This window comes from Schistocerca serialis, chromosome 2 (assembly GCF_023864345.2).
Source record: "Schistocerca serialis cubense isolate TAMUIC-IGC-003099 chromosome 2, iqSchSeri2.2, whole genome shotgun sequence".
Classification (NCBI taxonomy): domain Eukaryota; kingdom Metazoa; phylum Arthropoda; class Insecta; order Orthoptera; family Acrididae; genus Schistocerca; species Schistocerca serialis.
The window spans coordinates 657545895-657559381 of record NC_064639.1 but is presented as its reverse complement, the minus strand read 5'-3'; the positions used below and the strand labels follow the sequence as shown (position 1 = coordinate 657559381).

General features: G+C 41.0%; 1 protein-coding gene across 1 annotated transcript in view; it reads right to left on the bottom strand.

Annotated features, from left to right (window-relative positions):
* The window catches only part of LOC126456310 (neuropeptide CCHamide-1 receptor-like), a 68418-nt gene that overhangs the window by 45114 nt on the left and 9817 nt on the right, over nucleotides 1-13487 (bottom strand). The window lies entirely within an intron of this gene.

The window sequence follows — 13487 nt, the reverse complement described above, 5'->3', positions numbered from 1 at the left end:
GGTTTGTGAGTAGTGGATTGCGGTGTGAGACTTGTTCGAAGTATTTTCACTGGGGGGAATGCATTGGGAAAGCCAGTAGGCATTCTGGTGAGATCCTCTCCTGGAACTGCAGGTTATGTAGCAAGAGTAAGTTGATAGAGGAGCAGGAGCGTAAGATCTGTGCCCTTCAGGTGCAGTTGAAAGACGCACTGGAGGAGCTAGATAGGATGAGGAGGGAGAAGGGGGTTGGGGAATGGGAGCTGGCTGTTGGCAAGAGATCTGCTAGGGGAAGGAGATTTTCAGATAGTTTTACTATTGGTGTTTGCAATAGATATGACCAACTGTCAGAGTCTAGTGGAGAGGAATCTCTAGTAGCTGTAAATGTAGGAAGTATGCAGCAGACCTCAGCAGTTACGGTGGCTAGGACAGTTGCGAAGTCTAAGAGAAAGAAGAAGGTTCTGCTGTTAGGTAGTTCTCATGGTAGAGGTGTAGGCCAGCAGTTGCAGGAAGTGTTGTGGAGTCAGTACCAGGTCACCAGCATTGTGAAGCCTAATGCAGGATTGGCTCAGGTGACTGTTAACATAGGGGGGTTACGTAGAGATTTTACCAAAGAGGATCAGGTAGTGATTGTGGGTGGGGCTGGTAATAGTATTGACAGGGTTGGGGAGTATGACATAGATGGTGACCTAGAATGGATAGCCACTCAGACTGGCAACACGAATGTGCATTTCGTGGAACTGTTTCAGCGTCACGATCGGCCTCATCTTAATACAGCCATCAGGCGTAATAACATGAGACTTGGGAGTGCGCTGATGACAGAAGGCATGAGTCACATTTCAGTGATGTCGGTGGAGTCTATCAGCAAGATGAGTTTCACTAGACATGGCCTGCACCTCAACAGGTATGGAAAGGGGAGGATGGCAAAGTTTATAGGTGACAGCATAGGTGGGGCTGGTGGGATCACTCATGGGAAAATTCCGGTAGTTGTGGGGGTTAGAGCTGTACCTTTTTTAGACTGAAGCCAGCTGTCAGGTATTCCTGCATAGGGGAAGTCTCTCTAACAAGGAAACCACTTCCGATAAAGCTTAGGTATCCGATTAATGAGTGAATTAGTATATTTCATCAAAATATACAAGGTATTAAAGATAAAGTTAGTGAACTACTTACAGATGTTAACTCTAAAATTATTGGTATATCTGAACACTTCTTAAATAAGGAGATAATTCAGAGGCTTCTTTTACCAGGATACAGGTTGGCTGGCAGCTTTTCTAGGAGCTCTTTGCGGTGTGGGGGAGTAGCCATGTATGTGAAAAACGGTAACACATTTGATTCAATTGATGTTTCAAAGTATTGCACTGAAAAGGTGTTTGAATGTTGTGTAGGTGTGGTTAAATTTAGTGGAGCTAAACTTCTGACTGTTGTTATTTATAGATCCCCAAACTCCGATTTCACAACATTTTTGCTAAAGCTAGAGGAGGTTCTTGGTTCACTTTATAGGAAATACAAAAAGTTAGTTATATGTGGTGACTTCAATATTAATTGTATAAGTGATTGTGCAAGGAAAAGGATGCTGGTAGACCTCTTTAATTCATATAATCTTATGCAAATCGTATTCATTCCAACGAGAGTGCAAGGGAACAGTAGAACAACCATAGACTATATTTTTGTTCATTCCTCATTACTAGAAGGGCATTCTGTTAGCAAAAAGGTGAATGGCCTTTCAGATCATGATGCACAATTTTAACTCTAAAGGATTTTTGTGCTGATATACATGTTAAGTATAGTTATCAACTTCTTAGGAGAGCTGATCCAGTTGCTGTAGAGACCGTTGTAAAACTTATCAAGGAACAAGAGTGGCAAGATGTTTATAGTGCTGATACAGTAGACGATAAATATAATGCTTTCCTCAAGTCTTTTCTCGTGATCTTTGAAAGTTGGTTTCCGTTAGAACGTTCAAAACAGGGTACTAGCACAACAAACAGGCAGCCTGGGTGGCTGACTAAAGGGATAAGAATATCTTGTAGAACAAAGTGGCAATTATATCAAAACGTTAGAAACAATTTAAATGCAGCAGCCCATTACAAGCAGTATTGTAAGGTGCTTAAAAAAGTTATTAGGAAGGCAAAAAGTATGTGGTATGCAGATAGAATAATAAAGTCTCATGATAAAATTAAAACCATATGGTCAGTCGTAAAGGAAGTGGCTGGTCTGCAGAGACAGGTCGAAGATATAGAATCAATGCATAGTGGGAATGTCCGTGTTACTGATAAGTCGCATATATGTACAGTATTTAATAATCACTGTCTGAATAAAGCAGGTGAACTAAGTAGAAACCTAGTCCCAACAGGGAATCACATAGCGCTCGTAGAAAATAGTGTTCCGAGACTGTTACCTGAAATGCTCCTCCATGATACTGACAAGAGGGAGATTGAGTTAATAATTAAATCACTAAAGACCAAGAACTCTTATGGATATGACGGGGTATCTAACAGAATACTGAAGTATTGTTCTATGTACGTTGGCCCAGTACTTAGCCATATCTGTAACTTTTCCTTTAGGAGTGGTCGGTTTCCCGACCGATTAAAGTACTCGGTGGTGAAGCCACTTTATAAAAATGGAGACAGGGATAATGTTGACAATTATAGACCTATTTCTATGCCATCGGTGTTTGTTAAAGTTATCGAAAGGGTTGTATATACAAGGTTACTGGAGCATTAAAGTCACATAATTTGCTGTCAAATGTACAGTTTGGTTTTAGAAATGGCTTAACAACTGAAAATGCTATATTGTCTTTTCTCTGTGAGGTTTTGGACGGATTAAATAAAAGGTTGCGAACGTTAGGTGTTTTTTTTTTTGGTTTAACGAAGGCTTTTGACTGTGTTAACCACAAAATATTACTGCAGAAGTTGGACCATTATGGAGTAAGGGGAGTAGCTTACAACTGGTTCGCCTCTTACTTTAAGAACAGAAAGCAGAAGGTAATTCTCCGCAATATTGAGAGTGGTAGTGATGTTCAGTCCCAATGGGGCACTGTTAAGTGGGGCGTTCCCCAAGGGTCGGTGCTGGGGCCACTGCGGTTTCTTATTTATATAAATGATATGCCTTCTAGTATTACAAATGATTCAAAAATATTTCTGTTTGCTGATGACACCAGCATAGTAGTGAAGGATCTTGTGTGTAATATTGAAACAGTATCAAATAGTGTAGTTCATGAAATAAGTTCGTGGCTTGTGGAAAATAATTTGATACTAAATCACAGTAACTCAGTTTTTATAGTTTCTAACTCACAATTCAACAAGAACTGATATTTTGATCAAACAGAATGGGCATATTATAAGCGAGACGGAACAGTTCATGTTCCTAGGCGTTCGCATAGATAGTAAGCTGTTGTGGAAAGCCCATGTTCAGGATCTTATTCAGAAACTAAATGCAGCTTTTACCATTAGAACAGTATCTGAAATAAGCGACATTTCAACATGAAAAGTAGTCTACATCGCATATTTTCATGCTTATGTCATATGGTATTATTTTTTGGGGTAATTCTTCTGATTCAAAAAGGGTATTTTTGGCTCAAAAACGGGCTGTTCGAGCTATGTGTGGTGTATGTTCGAGAACCTCTTGTCGACCCCTATTCAATAGTCTGGGAATTTCGACATTGCCCTCACAGTATATATTTTCTTTAATGTCGTTTGTTGTTAGCAATATTAGTTTATTCCCAAGAGTTAGCAGCTTTCACTCAGTTAATACTAGGCAGAAATCATATCTGCACGTGGAATGCACTTCCTTGACTCTTGTGCAGAAAGGAGTGCAGTATTCTGCTGCATCCATTTTCAATAAGCTACCACAAGAACTCAAAAATCTTAGCAGTAGCCCAAACACTTTTAATTCCAAACTGAAGAGTTTCCTCATGGCTCACTCCTTCTATTCTGTCGAGGAGCTCCTGGAAGAGCTAAAAATTAAGCAAATTCCAGTGTTACATTGTTGATTTTCTTTGTTTAAACTTACGACTTGTCGCCTGAATATGTTTCTTATATTTCATTTTATCTGTTTCTACAATCGTGTTATAATTTCATGTATTGACTCGTTCCAAGACCATGGAGACTTCTTCTTAATGTGGTCCCACGGAACAATAAATAAATAAATAAATAAATTAGGATGCAAAGTTTCTTTGGATATGCATGCATGTCGAAAGGAGCAGGCACTGCCGCGACCACAGCCGTTACAAAACACGTCAAATGAATTCGCAGTTGGGAATAAGGACTACCATCAGCTGTAGAAAGGAATGACGACACTGAAAAATTTCTGCCGGACTGGGTCTCGAACCCGGATTTCCCGCTTATTATGAGCAGTCGCCTTACCAGTTGGATCTCGGTGCATGACTCACGGCCAGACCCATGGTTGATTCCGGCCGCTGTGGCCGAGCGGTTCTAGGCACTTCAGTACAGAACCACACTGATGCTACGGTAGCAGGTTCGAATCTTGTATCGGGCATGGATGTGTGTGATGTCCTTAGATTAGTTAGGTTTAAGTAGTTCTAAGTCTAGGGGACTGATGACCTCAGATGTTGAGTCCTATAGTGCTTAGAGCCATTTGAACCCATGGTTGATGACAAATGGGAGTTTGGATCTGGCCGTGAGTTGTGCACCGATATCCAAATGGTAAGGCGACCCCTCCCAATAAGCTGGATATCCGGGTTCGACACCCAGTCCGGCAGAAATTTTCATTGTCATCATTCCATTCTGCAGCCGATGCTCTTACTCGCAACTGCGAACTCATTTGATGTGAGACTTAGTTTCGGTGATCTGACAAGAACCGATGTTACCACAGCAGCAAGTTCCAAATATCAACTGAAAAAAAATTGTCACATAGTTATCTTCTATTTACTTGCAGCTACATATGTGCAGTCTGCTTGTATCGGGAATTACTAGCGGATAAGACACAAACTGCAAAGTTAAATAAAAATTTCGATAAGTGGAAAGAGGAATGATAACGTGTGAGTCAATAAATGCATGCGGATCTACGAAGGGCAGTCATACGCTATTAACGATGACCTCGAAGACATAAAACTATATGTTAATTTTTTGTTTACAGATGATTATTTGACTTCAAACTGCTCCGCATCACCGCGAAATACCTCTATATGAGCATCCACAAAATATCTCAGCCCATTGCTGACATGGAGTATCGTCTGCCATTTCGTTTTCGACAGAAGCAATGGAAATGTCGCAGCTGTGTCAGCTCAGTCCAGAAGGCTGTAGATGACGGTAAAGTAGTATTCTAAGGCGTTAACCGGACGTTCAGAGAAGTTATTACCAACTTGATCACGGCTTAATAGCCCGGAATATTTTTAATAAGTTTACAGTTTATAAAGACTGTACTATGTGAAACACTATATATGGGATGTTTTATGCAGTAGTTACATACAAACAGAAATATATGTGCAAGATAGGAAGATAAAGACCTTATAAAGACCATAAGAGGAAAATCGGATAAGTGATACGACTGCTTTGAGTGAATGTATCCTTGTTTTATTTGAAGCAATTATGGGCTGAATTATTTGAGGACGATACTGTTACCAAAAGAACAATTTTTTGAATGCAGAAATAACGTGCTGTTTGAATGGTAATATTAGACAAGAAGTTAGATTGCAGCTGGTAACGTTTAGCATTGATGCTCACAACGTTTCAAAACGAAATGTCACAATCTGATTGTGAGTATAACTAACATGTAGCCTTACATGTAGCGTAGCTTTTGTTGATAAATGGTAATATTAAACTGAGTGAATAGGGTGCAACCAATAGCAGAGTATGGGGCACGTTGGAACAAATGGTGCCTGTCGTCTGGGCTCCGAAATGTGTGTGAATTCCTAAGGGACCAAACTGCTGAGGTCATCGGTCCCTAGACTTACACACTACTTAAACTAACTTACGCTTAGAACAACACACACACACCCATGCCCGAGAGAGGACTCGAATCTCCGGCGGGAGGGGCCGCGCAACCCGTGACATGGCGCCTCAAACCGCGAGGCCACTACGTGCGGCGTCTGGGCTCCGAGGTCATATTTGGGTCATTCCAGTGATTGGCAGGGAAAGGTTGTGAAACCAGATTTGCATATGGAGTTTCAACGAAGCTCATGATTTTCAGCCTTGTACTCAGAACTGATTGTGTTCTTTTGGTTCTGAGTAGAGTGAATGGAGTGAAACAGAGACTTCTGTGAAAGACTATGCTGCGATTTCCTGGACTTGGGCTGAGAACTGTAGAATCTTCCTAAGTGTGTAAGGTGAGCACAAGATATCAGAGACTGCTACTCAGGTAGCTGACTGTGTGTGGCGTGCACACAAGGGTTTTGAGAAGAGGCAACTCTCCATCCAGTCCAGTTAACGATCGCTGTAGGAAACCCTGAAGTATCACTTTGTAAGATTGAAAGAAATCTCTCCCACAGGTGAGAATATTAAAATCCTAATGGTACACTGCCAAAGCATTCGCAACAAAGAGCCAGCGTTTGAAGCGCTCATGAAAAAGCAGTGAAGCTCACATAATACTAGGTACAGAAAGCTGGATGAGACCTGAAATTAATAGCAGTGAGATTTTTGGGGAAAATTTAAGTGTACATCGGAAAGATAGGTTTATGGCAATGCAGGTGGCGTACTGGTCGCATTAGACAAGAAACTCAGATCCACCGACATAAGAATTGAAGCTGCATGTGAGATAGTTTGGGCTAGATTCAGTAGCAGAGGTGGGCATAAAATCATAATTAGGTTTCTCTACCACCCACCAGAGTCATCTCCTGATGTAACCGAAAACTTTAGTGAATACCTCATTTCACTTATACGTAAGTTCCCCAATCATCCTGTAATCGTCGGTGATGACTTTAGTCATCCATCAATCAATTGGGAAAATTACAGTTTTGTTTGTGATAGGCGGATAAGACATCTTATGAAAAGTTACGAAATGCCTTCCTTGAAAACTACCTTTAACAGATAGTTAGGAACCGCACTCGTGGTGGAACTATATTGGATTAAATGGCAGTCAATATACCTGACCTCTTTGAGGATGTCCACATCGAAACTGGTGTCAGTGACCATGCCGCAGTTGTGGCAGAAATTATCGACAAAGTGCAAATAACACCTAATACATGCAGAAGGGTTCATTAAAATGGATAAAATTTCAGGAGTGACATATCTGAATGCCTCCCCATGAACCATGGACCTTGCCGTTGGTGGGGAGGCTTGCGTGCCTCAGCGATACAGATAGCCGTACCGTAGGTGCAACCACAACGGAGGGGTATCTGTTGAGAGGCCAGACAAACGTGTGGTTCCTGAAGAGGGGCAGCAGCCTTTTCAGTAGTTGCAAGGGCAACAGTCTGGATGATTGACTGATCTGGCCTTGTAACATTAACCAAAACGGCCTTGCTGTGCTGGTACTGCGAACGGCTGAAAGCAAGGGGAAACTACAGCCGTAATTTTTCCCGAGGGCATGCAGCTTTACTGTATGATTACATGTTGATGGCGTCCTCTTGGGTAAAATATTCCGGAGGTAAAATAGTCCCCCATTCGGATCTCCGGGCGGGGACTACTCAAGAGGATGTCGTTATCAGGAGAAAGAAAACTGGCGTTTTACGGATCGGAGCGTGGAATGTCAGATCCCTTAATCGGGCAGGTAGGTTAGAAAATTTAAAAAGGGAAATGGATAGGTTGAAGTTAGATATAGTGGGAATTAGTGAAGTTCGATGGCAGGAGGAACAAGACTTCTGGTCAGGTGACTACAGGGTTATAAACACAAAATCAAATAGGGGTAATGCAGGAGTAGGTTTAATAATGAATAGGAAAATAGGAATGCGGCTAAGCTACTACAAACAGCATAGTAAACGCATTATTGTGGCCAAGATAGATACGAAGCCCACACCTACTACAGTAGTACAAGTTTATATGCCAACTAGCTCTGCAGATGACGAAGAATTTGAAGAAATGTATGATGAAATAAAAGAAATTATTCAGATTGTGAAGGGAGACGAAAATTTAATAGTCAAGGGGGACTGGAATTCGAGTGTAGGAAAAGGGAGAGAAGGAAACATAGTAGGTGAATATGGATTGGGGGACAGAAATGAAAGAGGAAGCCGCCTGGTAGAATTTTGCACAGAGCACAACATAATCATAACTAACACTTGGTTTAAGAATCATGAAAGAAGGTTGTATACATGGAAGAACCCTGGAGATACTAAAAGGTATCAGATAGATTATATAATGGTAAGACAGAGATTTAGGAACCAGGTTTTAAATTGTAAGACATTTCCAGGGGCAGATGTGGACTCTGACCACAATCTGTTGGTTATGACCTGTAGATTAAAACTGAAGAAACTGCAAAAAGGTGGGAATTTAAGGAGATGGGACCTGGATAAACTAAAAGAACCAGAGGTTGTACAGAGATTCAGGGAGAGCATAAGGGAGCAATTCACAGGAATGGGGGAAATAAATACAGTAGAAGAAGAATGGGTAACTTTGAGGGATGAAGTAGTGAAGGCAGCAGTGGATCAAGTAGGTAAAAAGACGAGGGCTAGTAGAAATCCTTGGGCAAAACAGAAGAAATATTGAATTTAATTGATGAAAGGAGAAAATATAAAAATGCAGTAAGTGAAACAGGCAAAAAGGAATACAAATGTCTCAAAAATGAGATCGACAGGAAGTGCAAAATGGCTAAGCAGGGATGGCTAGAGGACAAATGTAAAGATGTAGAGGCCTATCTCACTAAGGGTAAGATAGATACCGCCTACAGGAAAATTAAAGAGACCTTTGGAGACAAGAGAACGACTTGTATGAATATCAAGAGCTCAGATGGAAATCCAGTTCTAAGCAAAGAAGGGAAAGCAGAAAGGTGGAAGGAGTATATAGAGGGTCTATACAAGGGCGATGTACTTGAGGACAATATTATGGAAATGGAAGAGGATGTAGATGAAGATGAAATGGGAGATATGATACTGCGTGAAGAGTTTGACAGAGCACTGAAAGACCTGAGTCGAAACAAGGCCCCCAGAGTAGACAATATTCCATTGGAACTACTGACGGCCGTGGGAGAGCCAGTCCTGACAAAACTCTACCATCTGGTGAGCAAGATGTATGAAACAGGCGAAATACCCACACACTTCAAGAAGAATATAATAATTCCAATCCCAAAGAAAGCAGGTGTTGACATATGTGAAAATTACTGAACTATCAGCTTAATAAGTCACAGCTGCAAAATACTAACACGAATTCTTTACAGACGAATGGAAAAACTAGTAGAAGCCAACCTCGGGGAAGATCAGTTTGGATTCCGTAGAAACACGGGAACACGTGAGGCAATACTGACCTTACGACTTATCTTAGAAGAAAGATTAAGGAAAGGTAAACCTACGTTTCTAGCATTTGTAGACTTAGAGAAAGCTTTTGACAATGTTGACTGGAATACTCTCTTTCAAATTCTAAAGGTGGCAGGGGTAAAATACAGGGAGCGAAAGGCTATTTACAATTTGTACAGAAACCAGATGGCAGTTATAAGAGTTGAGGGACATGAAAGGGAAGCAGTGGTTGGGAAGGGAGTAAGACAGGGTTGTAGCCTCTCCCCGATGTTGTTCAATCTGTATATTGAACAAGCAGTAAAGGAAACAAAAGAATAATTCGGAGTAGGTATTAAAATTCATGGAGTAGAAATAAAAACTTTGAGGTTCGCCGATGACATTGTAATTCTGTCAGAGACAGCAAAGGACTTGGAAGAGCAGTTGAATGGAATGGACAGTGTCTTGAAAGGAGGATATAAGATGAACATCAACAAAAGCAAAACAAGGATAATGGAATGTAGTCTAATTAAGTCAGGTGATGCTGAGGGAATTAGATTAGGAAATTAGGCACTTAAAGTAGTAAAGGAGTTCTGCTATTTGGGGAGCAAAATAACTGATGATGGTCGAAGTAGAGAGGATATAAAATGTAGGCTGGCAATGGCAAGGAAAGCGTTTCTGAAGAAGAGAAATTTGTTAACATCCAGTATTGATTTAAGTGTCAGGAAGTCATTTCTGAAAGTATTCGTATGGAGTGTAGCCATGTATGGAAGTGAAACATGGACGATAAATAGTTTGGACAAGAAGAGAATAGAAGCTTTCGAAATGTGGTGCTACAGAAGAATGCTGAAGATTAGATGGGTAGATCACATAACTAATGAGGAGGTATTGAATAGGATTGGGGAGAAGAGAAGTTTGTGGCACAACTTGACCAGAAGAAGGGATCGGTTGGTAGGACATGTTCTGAGGCATCAAGGGATCACCAATATAGTATTGGAGGGGAGCGTGGAGGGTAAAAATCGTAGAGGGAGACCAAGAGATGAATACACTAAGCAGATTCAGAAGGATGTAGGTTGCAGTAGGTACTGGGAGATGAAAAAGCTTGCACAGGATAGAGTGGCATGGAGAGCTGCATCAAACCAGTCTCAGGACTGAAGACCACAACAACAACAACATATCTGAATGAGGAACTGATACTCTCAGCACATGGCAGGAGTATGTAGAGGAACTATGGCTCAAGTTTAAAAGAATAGGTTGTCCATGCACTGAGTAGATATGTACCCAGTAGAACAGTTCACAAGGGGAAGGAACCTCCATGGTGTACAGTCACTGAAAAAAACTTCTAAAGAAACACAGCTTACAGCATAATAAACGTAAATGAGAGAGTAGGGCCATAGACAGACTTTTGGTGGATGAAATGCGTTTAGCTGTCAAGAGAGCAATGCGTGATGCTTTTAGTGAGTACCGTGGCAGAATATCGTCAAATGATATTTCACAAAAACCAAATAATTTCTGTTCGTATTTAAATGCTGTTGGTGGCGCCAAAGTTAGTGTCCAGCCCCTAACGAATGAGACAGGATCTGAAATTGAGGTTAGCAAAACAAAATCTGAATGGCTTAACTCCGTTTTCAAATGTTACTTTATAAAGGAAACCCCAGGAGAATTCTCGCAATTTAATCTTCGTATTACTGAGAAGATGAATGGTATAAGTATTAGTGTCTGAGGTGTTGAAAAACAGTTGAAATCGTTAAAATTGAACAAAGCTGTCTACAAGAAGTGTAGTACGAGTGGAAGTGATCCATAAAACTACCGTCCAATTTCCTTGACATCGATTTGTTGTAGAGTCTTAGAACATATTCTGAGCTCAAACATAATGAGGTATTTTGAACAGAGTGACCTCTTCAGTGCCAACCAGCATGGATTCCTAAAACATCGATGGTGTGAAAGCCAACACTCAGTTTTCTCACATCATCTGCTTTGTATCAAGGCAGTCAGGTAGACGCAGTATTTGTTGGTTTCCAAATAGCATTTGGCTCAGTACCACACCTACGCTTATTGTCCAAAGTACGATTGTATGGGGTATCAAGTGAAATCTGTAACATGACTGAGGAGTTTTTGGGAAGAATGACAGAGCATTTTATCTTGGATGGATAATCATCGTCAGATGTATTAGTAACTTCGGGTGAGGCCCAGAGAAGTGTGTTGGAACCCATGCGTTTCATTTTTATATTAATGGCCTTGCGGAGAATATTAATAGCAACCTCATACTTTTTGCAGATGATGCAGTTATCTATATTGGGGTACTGTCTGCAAGAGGCTGCACAGATATTCAATTAGATCTTGATATGATTTCAAAGTCATGCAAAGATTGACAAATTGCTTACACTTTCGGAAATGTAAAATTATGCACTTCATAAAACGAAAAAAACTAGTATCCTATGACTACAATATCAATGAGTCACATTTGGAATGGACCGACTTATACAAGCACATGCGTGTAACACTTTGTAGCGATATGAAATGGAATGATAACATAGGCCCTATCGTAGATGAAGAAGGTGGCAGTCTTCCGTATATTGGTAAAAATCTGAGGAAACGCAATCATTCTACAAAGGAGATCGCTTACACATCACTCGTGAGACCTATTCTAGAATATTGCTCAACTGCGTGGGACCCGTACCAAATAGGACTAGCAGGGGATACTGAAATATACAGAGAAGGGCAGTAAGAATGGTCATAGGTGTGTTTGATCCAACCGTGGGAGAACTGGTTGGAAATAGAAGAAAACTATCCCAAGAAAGTCAGTTAACAAAATTTCAAGAGCCGGCTTTAAATGATTACTCTAAGAATATACTACAACCCCCTATGTAAGATGGTGCGGGAAGAAACCCTACTAATTGGCACAGCGGGACATAGTCTCTGCCACGCACTTCACTGTAGTTTTGAGTGTGTAGATGAAGATGTAGATGTAGAAATGAAGACAGCAGTTACCCAATTAGGCTATTTCTGTTTAGACTTCTTCGTTCCACATCTATTTCAAGTTTTTAAGCCATTAACGATTGTTTAGCTGTATATATGTCTATAACACACACTATATTTTCGCCACGGAACAAAAACATAAATGTGTAAATGCAACGGAAAGACCGTTGCCTATAACACGTAGCCATACGTACAGAAGTGTCAGCAAATTCACATGTTGAGCTTTCGTTCGTTTTGGTTTACAGATTGTAGTGTTGTTGATGGTTTTGACAGGTAGTCGACGTACATTAAGCAGCACGTGCGGGAAGAGCAACTATCTCCAGATTCTGAATGTCCACGTGCAGAAAAAAAAAAAAAAAAACGTGATGGTACTCTTGGGGAGTTGGGTATACACAAACCTACATATACAAACATTTATGTGCCAGCGAAAGGCTACCATATTCAAGGAAAGCTGTTTTCTTGCATGACTTCACTGAGACAGCGACTATTTGAGACGAGGATATACTGCCGATGGAGCTGGGTTGTCAGTAAAAGACCTCTGCTGCCGACGGCTACAAAAGGGGAGGTCTTGAGAGGCCATTATGACACCGAGCCTTAGAAACAAGAGATCAGAGTCTCCGCCTCGCCAGATGCTGCTGCAGTCTCTGCAATAATCGGCCGATCTCTAAACAAGAAAGAAATCAAACCTGCGGTGCGACCACCAGCAAAAACAAGGAAACTCTCGGACAGAGTGAAAGAAAACGTAGGCCATCGGACGTTTGCAGTACGTCGAATTCACTGCGAGTGCGGTACTCGCCTATACAGGATGGTCAGAAATGGTCTGAAAAGCTAGTAAGGTTAATGTTGAGTAGATTGATCTGACAAATAATTGTTATAAATGAAATTTTGATGCGTTGCACCGTTTTAGAATTAATTAACATTGAAACTAGCCAATCATGCCGTTGCTCTCAAATTCAAGCGGGGCAGTAATACAATTTAGTGTTAGTTGTTCTCATAGCGTAGATGATAACGTACGAGACTGTTCAGCATTAGGCTCGGGTTCGATCCTTACCACCATCCCATATCCAATTTTTGTATCGCTCTCTTATTCGGTCTTAGGAAATCAAGCAAAGAACACGTTTGCCGACACTATTTCTGTCTGGGGCCTTGAACTTCGTGCACAACAACCTAATTGGCGATCTACAACGCTAATCAACTGAGAAACGGCACATTGTATCAA